Source organism: Colias philodice, chromosome 24 (genome assembly GCF_061535455.1).
Source record: "Colias philodice isolate Cphi_HAF_F1 chromosome 24, ilColPhil1 Martin Lab GWU primary, whole genome shotgun sequence".
NCBI classification, from domain to species: domain Eukaryota; kingdom Metazoa; phylum Arthropoda; class Insecta; order Lepidoptera; family Pieridae; genus Colias; species Colias philodice.
Window position 1 is genome coordinate 6,856,061 of NC_143109.1, and position 27,362 is coordinate 6,883,422.

General features: G+C 32.3%; 1 protein-coding gene across 2 annotated transcripts in view; it reads left to right on the forward strand.

The window, feature by feature from the left end:
- ci (transcriptional activator cubitus interruptus) overlaps nucleotides 1-27,362 on the forward strand; it is a 107,133-nt gene that overhangs the window by 13,901 nt on the left and 65,870 nt on the right. The window lies entirely within an intron of this gene.

The window sequence follows — 27,362 nt, forward strand, 5'->3', positions numbered from 1 at the left end:
TTTTATATGAATTTTGTGGTTTGTGCTATATATCACTGAAGAAGAATAGGTTATTATGGTTTAATAATGTAAATAAAGCTCTGGGGAAACTTAAAAAAGGCAAAGTAAAATCATATTCGGTTTATAAGTTTCATTAAAATCTGTACAGCCGTTACGTAACAACAGTAGGTAATAACATTTTTAATCTGCATACTTTTCACCATCATTATAACATAAACATAGAAAATACCTTAGCTATAAACTCCCCACCTATTCAAATAGTACTAAATTAATCCAAACATGACAGTTTTATTGCATGACATATTTATTCCCGTTCCATTGATCGGCAAATATGGACACAAGTGCAGCGAGGTTGTTGTGAAGTAGCAATGCAATGTAAACTTTACAGATTTTCGTTTGCTCCATAAAAGCTTCTCGAGTTCTCGCCTTAACCAGGGCTGTCGCATGCACAAATTTTGTGAATCATTTTAATAAATATGTTTTATATTTAATTGTGTTACATGTAAATAGTAATTTCAATTCGACTATTTAACTTAAATGGTATTTATTTTTGATATTATTAATCAATTATAATGTAACGAACATTACTTTTAAAAGTCAAGGAATAAACGTGTGGAATAAAATAATCTGAAGCACTATTCACACTTATGTTAGTCTTGTTTATATGTAAATAATTAATTTATTCTATCTATGTCTACCTAGATAATCTACGTAGCTTATTATATAATTAAACTAAATTAATTAAAAAAAAAAAAATTTGTGTCGTTTTATGTAACCACGGTAAAAGTGAAACTTAGGCACAAAATTATCGTATTTGAAATTTGTACGATAATATTATCGTACGGTTCGACCGTCACGCCGCACGCGACTTGCGCTACACAGACCAAAAAGTTTGAGACGATGTAATAAAAGTTTTACTTTAAAAACATGAAACATATTAAAAATTCTTAAAAACCAACAGGGACAACCCTACCCCAGTCAATATTGACTCACTCAGTAAGCTGCAGCGAGGCGTCACAGCAAACTACCATTCAGCAAACATTTGTTGATGTCTGTTTGCCCACAGAACCTCTGCTCTGTTATCATGCCATAATGTTAAACGCTCAACGAATTAACCGTGTTTATTAATTAAGTAATTACTTTATAAAATGAACATTTTTCTGCTGTAGAATTAAATCATGAGTGATTTTAGTGTTGTTTGTGTTATACGAAATCTATCGAATTTCAAATTAATTTTATGCATAATTATTATTAAAACATCGTCGTTGCGGGTATAGTATTTATTAAACTGTATTAAAACATACAAAAAATTCTTACTTTGTTTGGAGTCTGCTATGTAATTATTTATCCTCCTATAAAAATCAATTTGCCAACAAGCAAATAAAGTCAGCAATAGTATCAAATATCAATTTATTTTACTAAACAACAAATGCGTTATTAAACCTCGATAATAAATTATCGACCAGCCGACCACCCTAACTCAGCGTAGACAAATAAATATGGATACACTTACAGCCAATACGTAAATACGCTGAGTGCACGTTTCAATACTCGCCTGTGATAAAGTCGTGGCGCTGCGGGCTGATAGTGATGTACTGGCGCCGATTTAAATGTCGATATTTTTTTTGTATTATTCGATGTTGAAATTTATTGTTGCTCGCGATTTTATGGCAGTTATAGATTTAGCTATGCTTTTTGCACTACTTTATGTCGAACTACATAATCACGAATTGTAATGTCTTCCCATTAGACAGACATAAAAAATTGTTATATAGCCTTTTATGGAAACTTAATTACATTTTTTTAAGATACCTAGCTGAAGTCCATCAATTACATCGTATTAAGACGTATCAGATCCAAAACTCAACAGTACGTCAATTAAATAAAAACAAACAGATAATAAGTAAACAAACATAATGGATCACTCGCTCGATAAATCGGGCTACAATCAAACTATTGAATACAAGAAAACATCATTACATAAAACAAAGGTACAATAAACACGCTTACCAATATAATCGATAACGTCCATGCCATTATTACTATGCTTGGTAATAATGGCCGGGGCGTTACTGAGCCACAAAACGAAGAACCAAACAGGTATGGTACGTGAACGTGACGTATATGTGGGACGCACACGCGATGTGTGTGCGCAAATTAATAGGGATTTGGGGGTTTTAAGTGAATTTTGTTTGCTTGCCTGTTCTTTTATAGTATGTGTAGTCTAATCTGTACTAATATTTTAGGGAAGGATTGATTGTTGTACAATTTATTTCAAAATCTACCTATACCGTTTTTCAACAATCTATTACCATTTGTAAGCTGCAGTTTATCAATTCTTTTCTGAGTTAAGAAAACTGAGTTAGGTTATTTTGATTTTATGTATGATCAAATTAGTTTAGTGGTTAATTAATAAATCAAACTTCACCTTTATTACATGACGCGTCATATTTTCGAAATTATTAATACAGAATTTATCAATTCAAAAGTCAACTAATTTGTGGTGAAGCAAGCGATTGAGCGGCAAATAAAGCATGACGAATTGAAAAGATGCACTACATCAATTCGAATGTACTTTAATGATAGCGACCGAGCCTCAGCTCTATATAATTTACAAAGGATTGAGTTATTAGAAGTACCTACGAGATACAAACGTGTTCACGTTTAATGCGCTTGCTTTTCGGACGACTTAATGTGATTTTGATATGGAGAGTGTTGAATAAGATTTTTTCCTTATCTAAGATTGAGTTTTGTATTAAGACGTTCGTTGCCCACAAAATGGGAAAATCGAATCGACTCAATCTAAATTACTTGGGACGTACATTTATTAAACTCATTAACATACTTGAATATTTGAATATTACACGAGAAATCTAGGATGAGGTCGTAAATAAGATCTGAATTGAGACGTTAAGGAATCTAGAAGCTATAAAAGTTTGTTTTTGATTGAGAATACAGTTTTACGTCGTATTAATATTTATGGCGGTTTAAATGATTTCATCGGAATCGAATCGATGACAACTGATGTATTTATTGAACTGTGACTAGTTTCTAGATTACTTTCAATTTCTAAACCAGTTTTGATTACAGGGACGTTTTGAGATTAAACTTATGGAGAGAAAATGTATATACAATAGAACAATGCAGTCGACAGGATTCTGAATATAGTGTTTTATTATAGTTTATTAAATAACGTGTATAATTTACGATGCATAAACCTTCACATGCATCTAACACATAATTAAAGCTCATTCATAACGTCACCGTCTAGTCTTTGTTTTGAAACGAAAATAAAGGTTTATCAAGAGGGACTTAATGCGTTATTTTTTCTCCCACAAATTATCTCATTATTCGTATATCCCTCTCGTGAGACGTGGGCGTAAGTTTGTCGCTTTCTTATGACCCTTTTGAATTGATTACAGTTTTTTTCGGCCATTGTAGGGTAATCACCGCATGTCTTTATCGTTCTTAATGATCTGAGATTAACATGTTCTGCCTAGAGGTTGGGATGACGACGCTCGAATTTCACTTCGTGTTTTAGAATACAATTTGAGCTTAGTTAATTAATGCTCAGGTCGACTGTCTAATGATATTACACATGAATTTATAATTCTGAATGACTAAGTAGGTATATTATTTAATGTCGCTGCCTGCTCATTAAAATTTATAAGTGTCGATGATAAATTCATGTATTTAATTAAATTTGGATAATGATATGCCAATAAATTGTTTTCATTAAATTGAGATGCTTTAAAATGTATTAGATGTATAATAACACGGCGAGCACTCACAAATCACAATACAGGCATGCAATCCCATCGAATAACGGTACTCGGTCGCTCATCGAGAAATAATTTATGTTACAAGGACTAGATCCGCTTTGTCATCATGTGTTTATTCAAACATTCAAAGCGGCGCGCTAACGACATCGGAATAGCTTTTGAAAAGCAATTAATTATTAATTTGGGATTCGATTTTCAATTCTTAATTATAACGTCGATATATAACTTCACGTCAGCGTAGCCTTTGTTACAAAACAAAAGGTGGGCATACGAAAGCGGGACCGCGAAACGAGTCCTAACGAACTCAAATATCCTTTTCTTTTTCTACGCTGGCAAGACAGCATGTCGGCGCACGAGAGCTCCTCCGGGCGATTTGGGCATTTTTTTCCTTTCATACCGATGTGGTTGCCCTCACCCGAGCTTGTTCTTGCTGTAATGGCTTCATTATACCAATCGGAATCTCGGAAAGCTTGCGGCAAAAACTGGCCGCTATAATGCTACTCGATCAAGATGCAAGCGAGTTTTATGAGCGCGCGCGGGTGTGTGCGTATTCCCAATTCGTCGCGGTTATACTTTTTAAGTGTTTATACAATTACGCATTCGGTTAAGTTAATTTTCACGAGAAATAGCAGTGGTTTGGTGTAATATGATTAACAGTTGAATAAGAATGGTAAGACAACTTTACTTTTTGGTTAACTTTTTTGAAGTAAATTGGTCGTGGTGTTTGGTTTACCTTCGTAATAATATATTGCGTTTAATTTACTTCGACGTTTAACTTATACGTACTTTTGATATAATTATTTACGTTCAATGACAAATTGTGATTTATTACACGCTTAATTATAATACGACTAAATAAATAACATGCATGTATTTTGAAATATGTATAAACAATTTTCGCTGTCTCAATTACAGCAATAAATATCGACTTAAACTTAATTATTTTCATCATATTATGTGGTTTGTGACAAGTGAAATATATATTTTTTTATTTTTACATAATATCGATAAAACATGCACATCACTAGCGGGGTGCCAAATCGACGGTCATGGCGGTCCTGAATGAGGCAACGTAATGACAGGCTCCCTTGTAAATTCGTTGAACCATCCAATTTCTTTACCATCAACATCCAAGTGACTTTATTTTACATCGCAATTAGGTACCCGGTACTTACATTATAATATAGCTTCGTGGAAGTCACTTTTAGCACAAATTTATTTTTTGGTAAATTATCATGTTAATGACTTTTCCTTTTTATTAAAATACTCGAAGTTTCAATTGTGAATAAAAAGATGGAGGTAGTTTCACAATTTTTTTTTATTCACTTGAACTTGTTAAATAGATAAATAGATTAGTCTTTTTTATCCACTAACCGCGTTATTGAATAGATGATTATTCTCAAATAACAACATTAAATATACTTTAATATAATTGAATTAAACACCAAAAACAAACCCCTCAACACAGGTTGAATCGTGATTCCAACTTGAACTCAAATAAACTTCATTGTACGAACAAAACGCTCCATAGTCCATACAAAAGGCACATTAATCTGCGGAACATGTGTTTATCTCTATTCAAGGTAAGGTGAAATAAATACGGTGGTTCGCAATTGAAATGTACGCCACTTAATAACCAGTAAGATCGAACGATAGTCTAGCTTTGTGCTTGGTTTGTGGGTATGACAGATTTTAATGTTAATAGTAGGTAATTTAAACGTTTGTCTAATCTCCGAAATGTGTGAACTGCTCTTGATGGATGGTAGATTAATCTGATTTATTAAGGTTACTTGTCAATGCACAGTCTTATTTTTTTTGTTATGCTCTATTTTTATTAAGTATTTAAGTATATTAGATCTAAGTTTACCTAAAAGTTTCATTTATACATTTTTAAAAAGTATAATCACAAATAATTCGTCAAAAACACAAATATAAGTTAATAAATGCAATTTCCCTGCCCACATGTGAACCGCAAAATGATCGAAGCGAGATTGGCATCGTTTAAACAAGTCGATAATTTGAAGTCGTGATCGCAACACTATCACGTATTAATCGATCAATTTGTAAGAAACAATCGATGAATTTTATTCGAGTCACGTGTGGTCGCGTTTTAAGATTAAAAGTATCGATATATAGGATGCTTTATACAACACTGGCCGTGGCGGTAAAGTGCTATTATGTGCTTTGTGAATTGTGACAATGATTGTGCCTTAACAAATAGGTGTTGGGTTCGATTCCTAGTAATAGAGCTAATGATTTGAAAGGATCTGTCCTTTTAGATCAATAGGGGTCTGTTTTATCTCGATTGTAGAGGGGTGAGTTATTTTGGCTTATAAACAATTAATTTGCTTTAAAGGTAGTACGAAATTATTAATTAAAAATATAATATTAAGGCTTTGAATAAGATGAATGATTTTTTTTTAAGTTAAATGTCATCGAACAGTGTCCGTGTCCGTTTAAAGTGTTACATACAACCTTACAAACATACAAGTGAAGCTAATAAAACCTATGTATTTCTCAAAAACTTACAGCAAACTAAAACGCACTATCGTAGGTATAACCCAGCCATGGCACCGACCTATTTAACACGGCCGGGTTATACCAACAATGCAATGACTATGTAGCGAAGAATTCCGCACATTCTCAATGCAAATTACGTAGGCTTGACAATTCTTTGTGTATTTCTATGCAAATTGAACGAAATTCAATGTTATTCCATGATTAAGAGTAAATTGAGTTTTAGTGTTGAATATTTAACTGTTTGATATAAAAAAAATGTATGGTATTGCCATATTTTCACCTTTAAAAGTTACGTATAGAAGCCGCGGAAGTGTCTTACCTTTTTTTTGTGTGTATTTTCTACAAAAATAAGTTGGCTTTTTGAAGACTAAACCAACAAATCGAAATTCCGAAAAGTTTATCCAATAGTTATAGGTTGTTTGTTTCGTATATTAAGACGTATGTACATATAAATAAGATTAAATATTTAGTTACATACATAAATCTATTTGTAGGCAATATTATATCAACGCATACATTGCTTGTAGGCGGGATTTGTCACATAAATACGAGTGCTTTAATGAGTTTTAAATTAATAAATCATTCTGACCTTTTCATTGGATAGCGTAAATGTTCATACGGTTTTATTATTTATCGATAAAGTTATTTTTTATCTTAATTTTTATATCTTTACTAGCGACCCGCCCCGGCTTCGCACGGGTGCAATGCTGATACTAAATACACTACAGAAAAACTGTGAACGTAGTAGGTATACAGGGTGTAATCGTTAAGTGTGCACAAGCGATTATTCCGTAACTATTGCAGATATCAAAAAACTTTAAACTGATATCGAAAGTACTTAACCTAATGAGTAAAATGGCCATAATAAATTTTTAAAAATAAAACGAGAAATAACCAAAAATGTTACATTAAACGCTCCCATACAATTTATTTCCCATACATTTTGTATTCATAGTAGATTTTCGAAGTGACGTCCTTATTGTGCAATACAATGAGGAGGTCTATTTACAGTTTCTAAATGAACTTCCCTCCAAATTTGCGAAGTAATTAAAGCAGAAAACCAAAAAAAAACAAAAAAAAAGCTAAAATCTTTCATATTAAATGTATAGGTTGATCCAAAAGTAATGATAATTGGGTATTTCCTGTGCACATAAAAATATAAAATAAATGTTTTATGCTTGCTCATGTAAACACTAAGTTATCACAAAAAAATTATATCTACAGGCCACGTTTCCAAGTATTAACATTAATTTTAATGTGAACAGTGCGAGCCAGAATGTTTCCCGACGAAAAGAAGAAACAACGATTCGACATTTAGAGGGTGAATTTCTAAATTTTTAATGAGATCAGGATAATTTTTTGTCACGATTTGTGACCATGGGCGTTACCTGGGTTCACCATGTTTATGCTGAAACCAAGAAACAATCAATGGCCTGGATGCGAGCTTCCAAATTGACGGTGAAGATTTTCAAAGTGAAAATTAGTGGGATAGATTAAAGCCGTAGTTTTTTGGGACGCTGAAGAAATGTGGAATATTTTAAGAAGGTAGCCACTACTACACAGGGCTCTTACTACACAGACCAAATTAAAAGATTGCGGGTAGGTTAGTAAGAAAAAGAGACATGGCAAACTTCGGTCTTGAATGTTGGTTCACCAAGACAACGCACCAGATCACAAAGCGTCAGTTGCGATGGCTGCCAATTAAAAATCGGCATTGAAAATGCTTGAACACCCACCCTGTTTGTAAGATCTAGCTCCTAGTTATTTCTATCTCTTACCTCGGCACAAGAAACACCGTCGATACAAGAAATTTTAAGACGACAGCGAAGTGATGGCCGATTTTGAGGGGTTTTTGTAGATGAAGTCAAAGTTTTTTTTTTCTAAGTTAAGGAAAAAATATATCGAAGTATATTATCTAGTTAGAAGACTATCTAGAGAAATACATAATTATTTTAAATGTAATGACCTTGTTTAATATTGATTATCATTACTTTTGGATCAACCCATGTACATGGGATATTCATATCTCATACTAAATGTATGGGAGGGTTTAAAGTTAATTTTTTAGATATTTCTCGTATTATTTTTAAAAATTTATTATGGCTATTTTACTCATTAGGTTAAGTACTTTCGATATCAGTTTAAAGTTTTTTGATATCTGTAATAGTTACGGAATAATCGCCTGTGCACACTTAACGATTACACCCTGTATATAAAAACATAGCGTCGCCCGCTCCGGCTTCGCACGGGTAGGTATAAAATAGATAGCAGGGCGGCCGGCCTGTAGCGCTGCAAACGCTACGTCCCGCAATTTTTAAATCTGTAATATCTTCGAAAATATTCACTTAAATCATACGGTGTAAAGGGCCATATAGATCTATATTAAATGAACAATGTATTCAAGGTATTTAATTGGTTAAGGATTAATGCTGTATTGGTTAAAATCGCATCGAAAATTAGCCAATATTTGTCGTAAAAAGTAAATGACAAAAAAAAGTTATTGTGGGTTATCCATAATAGATAGACATATACCATCGCGGACTTTTCTGTAGACCTTTTCAATGTGTATAATACTTTAGTACATTATTTTGATAAAACTCGTAGGGTTCAGCCTGCGTTTGCAATGTAAGCGGAAAAATGTAATTTTTTACGACATAACATTAGAAACCTCAAAAATAACAGTACTTCTCCACTATTTAATGGATGTTATTATACATATAAACCTTCCTCTTGAATCACTCTATCTATTAAAAAAAACCGCATCAAAATCCGTTGCGTAGTTTCAAAGATTTAAGCGTACAAAGGGACATAGGGACATAGGGACAGGGAAAGCGACTTTGTTTTATACTATGTAGTGATGATATGTAGTAGGTAAGTAATTGTTTTAGGGTTAATTAAGGGGATGAGATACTCTCATAATATTAGATAAATACTATTACTATATGTTTTAGGCATGTGTTTGTATGTGTCACACAATGATGTATCAATAAAATGTCTTAATTCAAAGCACGATTACGTGAGTCATCGTAGTACAAACAGTATCGATAAAAATCTAGCTGTTTTAAATAAAATACGACCATACCCATAGATAGGTACAGTGTTGCAATTCTCCTGACTCAAAAATCACGTAATAAATATATGTATCGATAATCGTTAGCTCAACAGATGAAGACTCTTAATTATCGTGTAAGTTAGTGCTCGTGTTAATCGTACTGTGTTCTTCGTTCAAATCACAGATTTATCTGTTTTGACAGCCCTATAAACCAGCGCAAAAATTCACGATAACCACTAGTGTTGGTGTATCGATACTGCATTCTTGTTTTTGTCTCATTCCACGTCTCTCACCAAATATTGATAGAATTATGACAAAATATATACATATATGTATCTTCAAGTCAAATAATTATTGTTAGTGTTGTCAGCCCTATTAACCCTAGCAAGAAGTCACGATAAAAATACACCACTAGTGTTGGTGTATCGATACCGCATTCCTGTTTTTGCCGAGTGTCGCCGGGGCGCGATGTCCAAGATGTCCGATAGTGTAACTGGTATCAAGTTGCGATGTTAATCGCGTACAAGTGAAGAGATTTAATACTTATTTACACGGAAAGTGACGGGTTTAAAACGGGGTTTTTAGAGTAATTCATGGAGGTCAGAGTGAGTTTTTAAGGGATATTTTGAGGATAAAATTGGGTAAAGTTTATCTACTTATGAATAGATCAAAAGATCGATTGAACATCGCTGCAACGGCCGAAATTCGGTCTGGTGAACAGTTATTGTTCTAAATTCTGCCTAAATGTGATAAATTTATACAATCCTATATATTCAGGTATTTAGGTAGGTACTTCCAGTTAAAAATTAAATAATTTCAGTAGAAATAACGATCCGTTTAAATGTATTTTCTAGTTTAAAAATGTCTAAGTATGAAAAATCGCATTTTCTCATATTTTAAACCACACATGCATTTTCTTATAAACACGTATAGCATTGGCAGTTAATTAACCCTTGCAGATTTATTGCGATATCCCGCGATGGTGATAAAGACCAAATCGTACGGTTTAGGGTTAAAAATATTTTTATTATTACCTACCTATTATCCTTTAAACTATGATGTATGTGCATTAAAATATAATATAAAAATTGTAATCGTTCTTCAGTATTATATGAAGTAGATCGGCTCTAAATTATAGGAGTTATTCGCTATTTGAAAATAATTTTTATTTTCCTTGCACATCTTTTTTAAAGAACTTAGTGAATAAACCAATTAATTTTATAATAAAGACGTTCAAATACTATCAATAAAAAATGAAATAAGTAGGTACTTGTATAAAAAAATCTCAATAATGGAACCCGGATAAATCAGCTAGCTTAGAAAAAAATGCCTTGCACCTACCCTTTAAAGTTAAGGCGGCATCACACGAGCATTAAGGCGGGCACACACAGACCCGTCTGATAATTAAAGAGGCCAACGGATGATAAATAATCAACTGTCGCGTTTTTACCGCACATGTCATTATCTCGACGGACTCTATCAGCCGTCACTCGATTAGGTACGAGTTTCCATGGAGCTGTTAATACCACCCTTGATGCATACGACTTAAATTACTTCGACTTTTAACTATCAGTATTTACGACGTACAACATATACATATATTGCAGTTTTATTATAGGAGATTAAAATATTGAACAACATAATTACTCGAGCTCTTCAGTCTATCATGTTCAAGCAGGTCAGAAATAAATACAAAACACATTTTAAATTCATTCTATTAAAAGACACTAACAATTTTATCAGCTCCATATGATATCCGTTGTTGAGACGACAGCGTAGCGCATACATAATCGAACGGAGCAACTTGATGAGGCGAGTGAGAGAGATTTTTTGTTAGCCATGAGAACGTAAACTAGTATGAAAAACTATACAAAACCTATAATTTTACTTGACGTTTAAGTGTCTGCTACCATATTAATACTAATCGACTTGTAGGTCAAATCGATCAATCGGTCGCATCTTCTCGATTATCCTCATGAAATGTATTGAATTAGTACGTCGATGACTTTTTAATTATTGGTGTTGTTTGTTTGTGCACGCGATGTTTTTAGTTTTATATGTTGTTATTTTTTTAGATATATACCTAGTTCAAAAAGGTGTGAATGGCCGTATGGACAATTAAATAGGCTTAGTCGTTGGATGTATTCCAGTGAAACTGTCCTACTAAAATGCAATAGTAAGGAATATAGATTGCATTTTTTTAATACATTCAATAATAATTATATCATTATGCTCGGTAATATCGTCATATTTATATCCATCGATATAAATAAATTGCTTCCTTTCATTTAAAAATTCAACCCAAATATTAAAAAACAACCTCATTTAAGAAACAATTGAAATACACCGCAACATTATAAATACACTCAGCAACATTAAATCATCACATTCGATTAAACATGTTCAAAAAAGATTCACGAACAAATATTAAGCAATAAACAATATGAAACACATAAATAAATATCGTAATCAACGCACTGTGCAAAAACAATAAATTGCATAGCGGTATCGCCATAAATATGAGCTTGATCAAATGACATATTGTAAAACGCCATCTATGGGAAGTTTTCACAAGATGTATCCATTAAGAGCTGTTGAAACCGCGAAAATAATTATTTTTTTTACGTTTTCGTTTTCATCGATAATTATAAACGCATTATGTTGTGTACAAACAATATGGAACAGGTGGTTTTGAGTAATACAAATATCTGAACAGGAACTGTGTTGAACGTTAATTATGTGGGATAAAAAACTTTATGAGATGTTTTATTTCCTTATATGTACAAATAGTTGTGCCCCGCCGTTTTTCCTGCAGTTTTCCGTTCCTGTTAGTCGTGATGATATATTATAGTCTATAGCCTTTCTTGATAAATGGGCTATCTAACATCGAAAGAATTTTACAAATCAGACCAGTAGTTCCTGAGATTAGCGTGTTCAAACAAACAAACTCTTCAGCTTTATAATATTAGTATAGATAGATGGTTTGATATTCTATGAAGTTATAATAAGTCCCATTTATATTCTAACAGGGACACGGTTGTTAAGATGTTGCTCATTTGTACAAAACCATGGCACGATTTAGTTAATGTTTTTTATTCCAACATCGAGAGCATGTCATTTCAGGATTAAATCTTATATATAAAATTGTATCCCGCATGTAATTAGAGCATGTATTTATAATTATTAAACATGATTTTAAAATTAAGACAAAATATTTGAATAAGTCATAACTCATAAGTGCTTGAATTCGTATAATTTAAAGGTGCGTTATTCCGCATGGACTTTCTGTACCAAGTTGGTTATTGCTTTAACCATACGAGTTTTACCTCAAAAAACCACTTATTACTTGTCCTTACAAAGTGCAAATATTTAAAAAATTATATTCACATGTCCTAGCATTCGCAAAGCCATCATCGCAAGGGCACTATTAAAGGTCAATATATCCCATTTAAAATAATTGCACGAAAAAATTTAAAGTATAAATCAGCCATTAGTCGGGCACACGGTGTTGCCAGCTTCAATTATGTCATTAATTTATAAAATGACTCCCGTCCAGCCTTACGGGGTGTAATGAAATGCAATAAATAAAGCATAATAGGGTAACACCTGCCAATCAAGTAAATGTTGCCAGCTTCGGGACGTTTTTTAGAGCATTTATTCGGTAATGACGTGTAAATAATTGAATTTTTAATTGTGATGGTTTTTAATTCGATGGTCGTTGGGCGGGTATTTGGAATTTCTTTTATCGATTGTGGTGAAGGAATTTCCGCTTGCGTTTATGAAATGTATTCACAAATATTTAAAGACTTAATTGCCTATGAGTTTACAACTAATATAATATGTTGTTTGTCTATCGACATATATTGTTAAACTAACTTCCCGCCCGCGGCTTTGCCCGCTTTGTCTAATACCTAATAAATTATATACTAAAACCTTCCTCTTGAATCACTCTATTTATTAAAAAAACGGCATCAAAATCCGTTGCGTAGTTTTAAAGATTTAAGCATACATAGATACAGAGAAAGCGACTTTGTTTTATACTATGTAGTGATACACCTAATCATTATTACAAAAATTTGTATAATACCAAATTAAAAGGCACCTATAAAGTTGAAGTGCCTGACTTCGGCTCAACCACCGCTAATAGTCACGCAAGTCAATATTTCCCAGAATACTAAAGCTCTGTAGCTATAATAATTCATTAAAACAACCCCTTTATTAACCATTGTAAAACTAACAAAGTAAACGATTACGGGAGCTGGGTATTTTTAAATTATGCCAACATTGTAGCAATGTTTGAGCTTGGTCACGCGCTGTTATACCGCCTTATTTGTTAAACGAAACATAATAAGTTATTTTTGCGCTAAATACACGCGAAACAAATGATTGTAATCCAAACATGTCGATATTGTTAAAGTTGAAAATATGTATGAAGGTGTACTTGGTTTTGATTCAGTGGAAACTGCTTTGGCAGTATTGAGTACGTAGTAAGTATAATTAATATAACATGGATGGGAAATAGGATGTGAAATGAACTCTTGGCCTGAAGACAACCCGAATCTACGTTGCTATCATATAAGGCACGACACAGGGCATCTGAATAGCAAATTAGGTACCCAACAAACATAGGTACATAACTACTGTAAAGTGCAGTGTACTGAATCAATTTTTTCACAATAATGAACCAGGCGGTCAGGATTTACAAAGACTTTTGCAATGTCACACTAATTGCAACTCAAAATAAAACGCAAATGAACCATAGCAAAATACATTACCAATCTTACCATCTGAAACGTTTTAATTCATTCTCTTCTATACTTTCCCCATTGACGTTAGCTACTTTTAAGTATTCTGTACCAAAATCAACTATTTCTATACTTCCAAAGCTTTTAAATCTCAATACTTCTATTCCTTGCTCGTATTAATAAACAGCTGAGAGAAACCACGGAACACAATTCCTTGTGGTCACTTACAGAAATTACGCGTTAGCACCAACAGCCTGTGAAATGGTTACCGCAGGGCTGTTTAAATCGTTTTGTATGTCTGTCTATGTATTTCTCGTGTCAGTGTTTGTAAATTCTTCATATATGGGTATATAGGTGAGTTTGTGTTTGTAGTCTAATGTATTGGAAATGGCTTGACTGATTTTTATGAAGTTTTGTGAATTGGATAGGTGTTAAATCGTTAAGTATAATTTTGCTAGATGGTTAGAGCTATGTCGGGTCTGCTAGTTCATATAAATGACTAGCCATGCCCCGCGGTTTTACCCGCATTCCTCCGCTTTTATTGGCCTTACCATGATGACCATACAGCCCACAGCCTTCCTTTATAAACGGGCTATCCAACACTGAATAACTTTTTCAAATCGGTCCCAAAACTCCTGTGATTAGGACATTCAATCAAACAAAACATTTGATTTTCTCCCATATTTTTTTTATGTATAAGTAGTAACAATTAGTATTGATAGAAAGTTATAAGATATAAACAAAGAAATGTGTAAAATTTAAACTATCGAAATAACCATTTTGTGGTTTGTAGTTAGGTTAGTAGTTGTCAAATTAATTGACCGTGAAATCGTCGACCGCACGCTCATTCATAGCTCATTGGGAGCAATATGGGTTTTGTAAGCAGTTTTTATGAAAATATTATGCCAGTTACATTGATTCTTGGCTCTTCAGCTATAGAATAATCTATTTTCAAATTTGGAATCCACTCAATTTCAGTAAAATGGATATTCTGTAATCTTAAATTTAGAATATGGAGATTTTGTATCGAATTCGAACTTTTTAATTCAAATTTCGAATCTCGGAATATTTCAATATACCTATTGCTATTATTTTTTTAATTTGAGAAAAGAGGATTCATAGATATGTATTCATACTCTGAACCTGAACTAAATAATTAATTGTAGGTAGTACTAAGTTAAGGAAACAAAATTTTTTCTTTCAACTTAAACGTATCATTCTTAGCAATGATTTTCACGCGTTTGCAAATTACATACCTTACTTATGGCACTAAGTTTGAATAACAAAAGGCCAGATGTCCAGGCTAGGCTTTGTCTGTAGTTAGAACCAGCCTAGCCACACACTGCGTTTAGCTTAACATTCTAATACTGTATTGTAGCTACTAGGCTGTGTTAAGGCGAAGCTGTTACAAAGTTTTCGTATTCAAAATTTTTATAATAAAAAAAAAAACGTAAAAATGAATTATTGTGTTGATACCGATCCTCGATAAGTGTACAATATTTGAATTAAATCTGTCCGTTTTAAGAGAGCAAGAATTGGTTTTAAAGGAGTCTGTAACACACCAACATGTCTGTTACATACAGACATACAGGTTTTGCTAATAAAAGCGTTTTAAAAAGAATTTACAAGAAATAATACAGAAAAAAAGATGATTAAGACATTGTATAAGATAATTATTGGTACATAAAGTTCTATTTCAAAGCGAATTTTATCGTAAAATATAGCAATATTTACAAAATATAGGTAATTAATAAACGTACAAGGGCAAGAACAACGTTATCAGCAGAAAATATAATTCAAGTTCGCATTAATAACAAAATTAATGGAGACCAGACTAAGTCAATTATACAATTAATATTAATAACTCATTGACTACTTATTGCTCTGTTTACGTGTCTATTTTTAAACATACATATGAGTTCAAATTGAAATTTATTTGAACTTCTGTGTGGAAATGGTAACACTTAATATAAGTACTGGGTATTAAATTTAATTGCAGTGTCTGGAAGTACGTACAATATAATTTATATAAATGATTGGCTTGAACGAGTTGCTTTTTCTTGACAATTTCGAAAACAACTTTAACGTTTAATTCAATTATATTTCATATCCATGAAGCGTGGCTTAGTTTATGCATGATTTTTTTTTGTTATATACATATACCAGTAGGTATGTGCGATATGTAGGAATATGCGATTTGATTGGATTTCTCATAGTTAAGTATTTCTGTGTCTTTTACGGAGTCTCTTGCCCGTTATTCGTCGTAGAAACTACTTTTCGAATCGATGGTAAATCTATGTTATCACTAGACATCGGATTATATGCACTAACAAAATGCCAAAATATGCATGCAAATATGCACTAAAAAAGGCCGAAATATGCACTAAAAACGACTGATATGCCTAAAATATGCACAATACAAAATCAAAAAACCTTTATCTTATATATAAAAATGAATCGCAAAATGTGTTGGTAAGCGCATAACTCGAGAACGGCTGAACCGATTTCGATAATTCTTTTTTTATTATATTCCTTGAAGTACGAGGATGGTTTTTATGTAGAGAAAACGTAAATATGTACCACGGGCGAAGCCGGGGCGGACCGCTAGTTATTTTATATATTTAAATCAAAGATTGTACAAATACAGTGAAATTTTCATGAAATTTAGTATAGTTTTTGTGCCAATATACAATTAGGCATTTTTACCTAATTTTCGAGCGCAAATTTGTGACGTTTGTCACCCGCGAGCCCAGTGTTGCCACCTTAGACCTTTCCGGGCTAAATCTAGCCCTTTTTTGGAATTCAACCCATGTTTTAAGTTTTAGGGTAATCTAGCCCTATTTTGAATAGCTCAAAATTTACTTAAAATGGAGCCCATTTTGTAATTTTTCGCCATTTTACCATGCCAAAATAGGGTTTGTTTACTCGCTAAGCGTTCTGATTGGCTAATAAAGGTTAGTCGACCAATCAAAACTCCCGTTACTTAACGAAATATGCACTATTGGGGAAAAAGGCTAAAATATGCACTAACGCCGTAATTAGCGAGTTTTATGCATTTGCACACATTTTTACATAATCCGATGTCTAGTTATTACGATTCAAAAGTGTTCGCAATAATGAGACTTCTTCTAGAAACAAGAAGTCTATTAATATTGAATAAATAAATGTTTGAGTTTGATTTTACCATACCTTCATTTTTTTCTCGCCTTTCAAATTTCCCCTATTGCTTCGCCTTAATCAGGTAGTTTACAGATCAGTATGCAGGGCCCGACTTCTAAGAATAGAGATAAGCGGCATTATTGCGCCCCGCGGCTCCACCCTCGGCTCCTTAGAAAAATGTTACGTAATGTACGACCGTTTGACGGTTACAATACATAGATGGCGAATTCTTTATTTAAATTTAAAAAAAGAAAATTTCTTCGAATAGTCGAAAGTTTTGCAGAGATTCCTATTTTGAATTTGAATGTTAGTTTGGAATATTTTTTTTGTTTATTGTCAAATTGCTTTTAATTTTTTTGTTTTGTACGATGATTTCAAATGTAGTTAATCACAAGGACTAAGTACAAGTATTAAGCTCTGTAACTCCTATTAATAAGTAATACAGTTAGTAAATTGTGCTTTGACTTCTATTTTCTACCTTAGGTACTGTTCACCTACTTTCATATTATAATGAAAAGTTACATATTGTTTATTTTTGCTTTCAATTGCATATCCATACTAATATTATAAATGCGAAAGTAACTCTGTCTGTCTGTCTGTTACTCAATCACGCCTAAACTATACTGAACCAATTTGCATGAAATTTGGTATGGAGATATTTTGATACCCGAGAAAGGACATAGGCTACTTTTTATTGCGAAATATGTACATACCACGGGCGAAGCCGGGGCGGACCGCTAGTCTACTATAATTACCATAACCATAGCGTAAATAAGCTGCCCAGTAGCAGTTCAAAATCTGTTTAAACCACAGACATAGATAGACTACGCAAGTACCGCGATCTGTATGAAAACCAAGCGTGTCATATTTTTTGTACTGACCTTGACGCGTTATGACGTCACGAGCGCTTTTTAGTGATGGTAATTTCATTTTACGCTAAATCGATTAGGACGCCACTCCCGCGGCGATTCTAGTATCGTCCTATCCCATCGAAGTAAATCGAAAGAAATCAGATCAAACTAGATCTATGTCTAAGAGGTAATTAAATAAATGAATCGTAATCGATTACTAAATCGATTCAAGACAGAAAAATGATAATTACCATAGACAGAGGAATGATAAAATAAATTTATAAACCTTTTAATATTCTAACAAGTAAACTAATGTGTTTTAGCTTTTTCTTACATATGCCCATTGAGTTACCGTGTACTACGTACTAGAGAGGCCATCGAAAGAAAGTAATGAAACTGTCAATCAATCAATCTTTATGTCCCGTTGCATCAATCCATTTTTCTTTTATGTTCGGGTTACTTGGAAAACTGAAAAAACAAACATAGTCTAAGCAATAAGGAGTTTTCTTAAAAAACTCCCAAGATGACACTTTAACTAATGGCGTCCATGTCATAATATTTATTTTTAGTACCTTTGTATTAAAATACTTAAAAGTTCTAGGTCAAGTCGTATTAAATGACAAAAAAAATCTATGCCTTTTTTTCTGAAAAATTGCTCCTTCAAATTATCATTTTTCTGTTCGATTATAAAATCGATTAGAATCGAGAACTGTTGCATCAAATGAACATCACTAACCACAAAATTGGACAGAAAAATGAGAACAGAAAAATGAGAAGACGCTATTCATTGCTTGTTATCATACGACTCGATCTTTACCGTGCCAAGTAAAAGCCGCAATGTATTCCGAATCATTTCGTATGATTTGGTATCCGTGTTTGTCACGATCGTTTTCCACAGATATTCTTTATTTGATTTTAAAATAAATAGTGCATATTCTGATTAGAAAATTACTTACCGGTGGAAGGAAACATCTCTGCTAACTCGGCCACTCACAGCTGTGGAGTTTCTACAGTTTATAACGGCGTAATTCGGCATTTTACTTTATTCAGCTTCACGTCTTTCCTTGGCGAACTGCAAGCGCGGACTGAGTGTAGGCCAGCGTCAAGTAAGTTTCATAATCTTAGTTTGGACACGGGAAGTACATACACTCGCTTAGTCTATCTTGATACATGTCTGTGGTTTAAACACTTGTTCTTAAACTCTCCTGAAGGATCAAAAAGACAAGGATACACTTACACCATTCTTCTCTGTCACACATATAGAAACTATAGCATCTTCTGTACGAAAAAGATTTCACTCCGTGTTACTTTTTCTTGCTTGATGATCGTTAAAACTTTAATTCGAAAGTACGTATTTAGTATTCAAGTGCGATAATGTAATTTAACGCCGCAAATGTACTCGATGTACATTTAAATTAGTTTGAAGAAACGATTTGAGCGCGTCGTAAAGTTCGCCGTTTATCGAATTTTTAATTTTTGTTAACTGGCTGCTACTGTACTGTGGTATGGATGAGGGTAGTTGTAATTTTTATGTGTGCGGGTAGATGTGATTTGCTTTTTGTTTTGTTTGGATAGTTACGTTTTAATAATAGGTACATATTTTGGTAAATTTAAACTGAGATAACAACAAATGATACTTGATAGCTTCTAGTAGGTACATCCCATAATATGAAAAAATAATTGTGTTATTTTTTTCATTTTATTTGTGATAGACACTCCTAGATAAATGATAGGCCCTTTAAACTTTATAAAATGTAAAAAAAAAAAATAACTGAATATTTTTATAATCTCATGGTGCCTCTGTTCTTCACTAGTAGATAATAAGTATATTTTTTTTAGCCTAGAACATTCGATCACGGGTGGAATAATTTCTTTGTACTCTACGAAAACTATTTCTGTGCAATAAAAATTATTATATCTCTCAACGAATGGATAGAAGCCAAGATATCGTGAACATTGTACTGTAAGGAGTTATGTAGTGTTGATACTTTTATTCAAGAGAATCCATAAATAAAGTACTTATTCCTCGGATATATTTGTCTTCGCCAAGGATACTAATAAATGTTGATACTTTATATAGATCGTTCGTATCAATCTGTTAATGGTTGTGTTAAACGAGTTGATATAATTGGACGGAAACGTTATGATACTTTTTAGGGAATACTATTACGATTTTTAAATAGAATCTATATTATATCTATAGGTTTTTAAGAAACTTAATAACTACGAGTTTATCATTCATATTTTAAACTTTAAAATATAAAAAAACGGTACTTATAACTAAAAACATTATATTTTTTCAGAATGATGTGTAGAATATTACTTATGTGTAGTATATTCACCACCTTGTGTCAAAACTGTTGAATAATTGACAATAAAAACCCGCCACAAGCAACAGTCACGTAAATGACGATATTTATACGCCAAACGCATCACTATAATAATGTTAAATTCATAGAAAAACACTTAAACGTCTTCCTTGAATCAATAAATTAATAATCAAACAAGTGATAACTGCGTTAAAAACAACCGACTTCAAACTTGCACTTGCACCATTTACAAATACAGACAAAAATGCTCATAAAATTAAAACTACTGGGTTTATCCGAATAAAATTTTTATGGGACCAATTCGACACCATCCCGCATCGAACAAAAAAAGAATCACGTAAGTCGGTTAAGAAACCTAGGAGTAATCGGTGTACATACATCAAAAAAAAAAAAAAAAAATTATACCGGCCGAATTGATAACCTCCTCGTTTTTTTGGAAGTCGGTTAAATACTAATCTTTATAGCATCAATTTCTTTTAAAACAAATAAAGAAGCCATAAACAGCATGGGAAATAGCGTAGACGAAATTTCACCTCGACTTTACAACTTTTTATTCCGACACCATAATCCTTCATGTTTGGAATAAGCTAATTCAGAGCACACATAGTTAAATTAATCAAAACTGTACCTTATTGCTATTTAAATAAGAGTTATTGATTGATTGAGTTTGAGTAACGTCAGCAGAAATAGATTTTGTAAATCAAAAATACACCTTATTGCTATGAAAATAAGAGTTATTGATTGATTGAGTTGGAGCATCATTAAGAAGTCGACAGCGTTGAGTAATAAAATATAAAGAACCAATGATATTATATATAGAAACAAGAGGTAGATACGTCATCAACGCACCAAAACTGATTCCGTGAATTGGTCCTATTTGGGACCAATGCAATCAGTCAGATTGTCACCGGTCCCAGTGAGCGTATATGCCGATAGGTACATTAAAGTTGTCGAAAATGCCTTCCTGTGTGTTCAGAAAGTGCACGTATTCGTGCATAAAAATAAAAGATAAAGGAATATCATATTATCACAGCAAAATATATTAAATTATTACAGTTTAAGAGTAAAAATAATAATTTACAATTCTTTATGAATGACACTTACTTGACACGTGTATTGAAATAATGAAAGGGATAAAACATTGCTTCAATCACTAGTGTGACAAAGCTAGCGTACACTGTGTTCAAAGATTATCATGTAGATACGATTATTGAAAATAGAACGGTTATTTTATTAATTTCGATTTTGGTAAATACTTTATTATTTTTATATTTAAATCCACAGTTTACATCCAGTGCATATAATTAACAAATATAGCTATTTATTATATACAATGAAATCGTGATGGCAAAAATGTTTGTTTGCAATAATAAAATGATAAATAAAAATAAAATGATGTTGAATATACGTAAACATTAAAGAAAAGATTATCGCTACTGACGAAAAATGCTATTTGCTTTTCTGTAAATAGCTATTGAACATAAATTTTATTTGTGTTTTAGATAAAAAAGGCTTATACTTCATCCTTTCTTTTATTTCATCCTTTTTTTCATCTAGGCACTACTATTATTATAATTATTATCCTACAAGTTGGAGTGATGACCTTGTACGGGTTTCGGGAACTGCCTTGAAACGAATAGCGTAAGATCGGTCCTTATGGAGTTCTATAAGGAGGATTATGCAGTATGCTCAGCAGTGGGTGTTTATCGGGTGAAATGATGATGACCGAAAACGAACACCACAGCTAGATATAAATACTTAATACAGTTATATCTCCAAAAAAAAATTTTTTTTTTCATTGTAATACGACATCATAATAATCATAAAATAGTAAATGAAATTGTCACATTTATTTACTTGTGCAGGAAACCTAACATCTATATTCTATAACATTGAACCTTCTGTGTCGTTAGTCTATGCCAATTACCATGGCAACTATTTGTTTATTTATATTTAATTGGCGAATTCTTATGACTTTTGCTTACACCTGCGCGGAAGTGACAAACTATCTTTGTCTTTTTTGTTTATATCATTTTATTAGAGCCATCTCTCTTATACAGTCTGTCAATGTAATAAATTAAGTAAAATGAAAATTGTATTTGTGTGTGCCTGACACTGCATATGAAGCATTTTTTTTGGATATATTGTGAGTATATAACGTATCTATACATAAAATATCATTGTAAAGAACATAAAATTTGGTGTGAATGGGTGGCTATGCAATTCAAATATATTGCTTTGACAATGGCGGTATAAATTCCAGGTTTAGAGTTTAGAGTTTAGACGTACTAGAGACGGTCTAGGCTAGACTATTCTGTTTCTTGGCACGCGCCTTGTTAATGGCCATATATTGAATTAAATAGATTTAAGTACATAATATTATTACCTACTATAATTTAAGTAGTTAGGTATAATATAGTTCACCTGAATTTCGTTCGCTTATTTAAAAGTTAGATATTTTAAACACGCTCGTCTGTAGATAATTCGAAACATGGATAGGGATAAAATGATATTATTACGATGAATTTTTTTTTCATCATAATAATATCATTTTACCCCTTTTTACACGATTTAAAACCGTTAAAAAGTGACGTTTTTTAAAAAGTTTTTTCGATAAAGGTAGAAAATGATATTTTTATCGTAATATCGGTTCAATAGTTTTTATATTATTCACAAAAAAACATATAAATTAAACACTTTATTAATATTATAGATAAAGATTTGCATATAAGTAACTCCAACTAGGTAGATAACCTTTGAAAGTTAATTCTAACAATTTTTATGCGTTTCTTATTAATATCTTTTACATATAAAAGATAGTTTATCTTTTAACTAAAAGGTACAAACGTGAATTCAAAACCAATTAATTTCAAATTAACAATTTAACCTACAGGTGTAGGGATAATATCCAAAATGGCACCTGCTAAAAATAATAGATAAATTATCCTTTAATTATGCCTTTTTATAATTACTAAACATTAAAACATCGATACATAAAAGTATTTTAAATTTTGATATTGCGCCATGCTCTTTCGCTCGCCTTCCTTCTTACAGCATTAAGTTGGTATAATCTGTGGTATAATGCTCTAAATTCTAAAACTCCCTTTATTAATTAATGATGATACAAGCAATATAATGTTTATTTTTTTATAAAAGTAATTCTTTGTCCTTTACCATTTGCCCCGGCTTGGCCTATACATACTTCGTAAAGAGAGAGCTAGCTAGTACCTAACTCAAAAATGTCTCAACCGATTTTATAAATATTTAACCCTTCGAATGCTACATCTTTACCTAGTTACATAGATTTTATATCTATCAATTTTTTTCGCTACCTCAAGTAAAACCGGGAGGCTCATACTTTTGATGATATTGATAACAATTATCAGTTATCACCAAACGGACGCACGTACCGCGGTCCTCAAAGGCATACGTTAGCCATTGTAATTTATGGATGAATACACGCTCGCTTACGGAATCCTAAATAGAGTATAAAGGATCAGCCGATGGTGTATTTTGTGACGGGTTAATATGCAACTGTCTCTGTCACATTGTACGGGATAGAAAGGGATGGAACGCTCTTGGAGACGATTTTAGTCATTCATAGTGAATTATAAACATTGTTTTTAGTATTAGTAATTACTAATTATTAGTATCTAGTAGGTATTTTATCATCTATGGTATAACTTAAATAAGTCTTTTTCTAAGATTTGATACGAATTGAGAGTGGAGTCGGTTTTTATGAAAGTTGTTTTTTAACATAAATATTCGATAAATGTAAACAAACAATCAGTTTATAATATTTGCATTTGAATCAACCAATCAGATGACAGCACTCTCAAATCAAACGACCAATCACATTGACGTGTTTCTGTACGCAAACGGTTACCAAAATTTGAATTTTCGTAACAATTGTTATTTTCAACACGTACACGTGATTATTTATGGGTGAAACAACCCATTTCTAATTGTCTGACGTGGTGTACTGCATACAGTTTATTCTGTGCGACTTTTAATGTTTTACGAAACGGTACAAAATACCAACATTTTGAATAGCGTATAATTGAGCGGGTAAGTAGATTCTATTTGTTATTAAAAAAAGTTAATTACATATGTGTATTATGACATGTATGAAATGTCCTATTTTCAAGAAAAGATGTTTGAACTGATTCGTATAATAAATCAAAGGCTTAACTAGCAAAATTCAGGCAAATGTATGTCGATTAAACATGTGGTTATTTCAATTAAATAGTTATATCATTGTACAACACAAATGACATCAACTTTCTACAACAAAACACTTCTACAATTATTCACTGACATATTTAAATTCAATAAAACCGTCAGGCCAATTATGCTCCCGCGAATCGTCACCAAACGTCGCCTAATGAACGATTTAACTTCGCATCACGGATCCATTCCAACCACACGGCTATAAGTCACACTGGACAATAGTAACCTATTAGATATGGCCTCTACTTCATTGGACCTGGTGTTGAAAACAAATTGTCTCATTAAAAAACTCCTGCGCACGTGTGCGTTCGTGTTTAACGTTAACACACGTGTACATGTGTGATTCGCTTGTCATAACCGAAAACCTTCTTAATCAAGTATCACTCAATTAAAGAGAAAATATCTCCCCAAAATTGTGGATACAGTTACCTACACGAGGTTTATCGACCTGTACCGATAAAAAAGTCGATTAAAAATCGATGATGAAATATATAATAATGACCCGCTTAAGAGTGAGCCCCGACACCATAAGGATAGACGGTTTCGAGGAATTCTGGACAGTTCGACGGCTAAAAAACAATTAAATCGTAATTAAGGTCCGTATTAAGTTGGACGGCATGCGTCTGCGCATTACGCGCTTTTTGAAGCTAGAGATGTGACACTTATATGGATTTGTATCGATATCATTTTTTGGAATGTTAATTTTATGCATAATGATATGCAGAATTTACCGTTTAGATATATCATAAATATACAATTTATTAATTTGTTTATCATTCTTAAATTTCATAATTTAAAATACATATTGATAAAGTTCGCTAGGCTAAAATCCAATTTACAGCTTTTAACACATGTAAATTCAAATGCTTTTATACGGTTCCCATTTTACGTATACTTTACATTTTAGCACTATAATTAGTGTGAATCTAACATTTAGAATGTAACACGCTATTTCACAAGTATATGCAAATAATAATCTAATGATCATTTACATGGTATTTTACGAGAAGTTCACGCTTAACCATTATTAGTTTTAAATGTTATAGGAACTACCGTTGCTTCATTTGCATTGTATTATGTATGAATGAATGAATTATAATATTTATATTGGTTTTTGTGCTCACAAAAAAGGTTGCAATTTAACAATTAAAACTTGCATCTGTCATAGGTAATTATCCAAGGAATTGTATAATCAATTGAATTCACCAGCTTCACTTGCGTAGGTACTAATGATCGGAATGATTTCATCGATATCGATATGTTTACCACCGACATCACTAGTCATTCCATTTAGGGGACAATGCACGTTCAAAACAATCACATCTTCATTAATTACAGAAGGAATTTTACTAAAGGCTCCTTAATAGCGTTAAGGTTCATTTACACTAGGTGACATTCTGGAGACAAAATATTCCTTAATTAATCTCTTTAAAGTATAAAATAATTTATTTGAATGGATTTACTCGGGAATTAATTATTTTGAGTAAACGATTAACTTAGGACTTGTCTATCAGAGATAATCAGATAACAGTTTCCAAGAACCCGTTAATAAGCATTGAAATAGTTGTATGAAAAATTTTAAATTCTGTAATATTTACTAGATACCGTTAGAATAAGGATACGTGTAATCTTGTAAGATGTTGTATGAATTGACATTCGCTTCTAATTATACAAAAAACATTAGACGACATTTCGTTAATAAATAAATATTTTTTTGAATAAATAAATCTAGTGTAAACTCACCCTAAACTACGAGAGGCCGATAAAAACCTGTTGAATTCAAATGTTGCCCTTTTCAGAACATGCTAACATCTCGTTATGATTTCATAATTTAGCCGCCTTTTACGGTATACGCTTTTTAGAAATCATCATGTCTTGCTAATTTTAAAGAGTGCATAGCTGAAACTGTTTCTCTTAATTAGACTTTTTATTACTTGTTAGTATGTTATTGTGATCATTACCCGACTGCCAAAGAAGGAGGGTAATGTTTTTCGAGTGTATGTAAGTATGTATGTATGTCTTTTCCTTTGTGACCACCTGTAGCCTAAACGGCTTGATGGGTTTTGATGTATGAGGTATCGTTAGATTTGTCTTGATTACGGGAGTGTCATAGGATACATTTTATCCTAAAAGTCCCACGGGATAAAGACATAATAATATTTTTTCTAAATTTTTACTCTTTTTTTAGTGTGCAGTCGGGTATTTTGTTTTTTTAATAATAATAATCTTGTTTAGGTATATTATCAGAGAAAAATTACATATTTTGGAGACTTAATGAGGGAAGCTGATTTTAATTCTATAAAGCACACTTGATTCTGTATCTAATTTAAAATAGCGGTTAAATACGTTCAACTTATGAGTCATATTAAATTAGATTTGTTTTATTTTCATTTCATTATTATCCATTTTCATAATTAACTAGATTTCCGCCCGCGGCTTCGCCCGCGTTTGCAAAGGAAAACCCGCATAGTTCCCGTTCCCGTAGGATTTCCGGGATAAAATTTCCGGGATGTGTTAATCCAAGTTACCCTCTATATGTGTGCTAAATTTCATTGTAATCGGTTCAGTAGTTTTTACGTGAAAGAGTAACAAACATCCATACATCCATACATCCATACATCCTTAAAAAAACTTTCGCCTTTATAATATATAATAGATTAGATTAGATTAGATATTAGATATTAGATTGCATT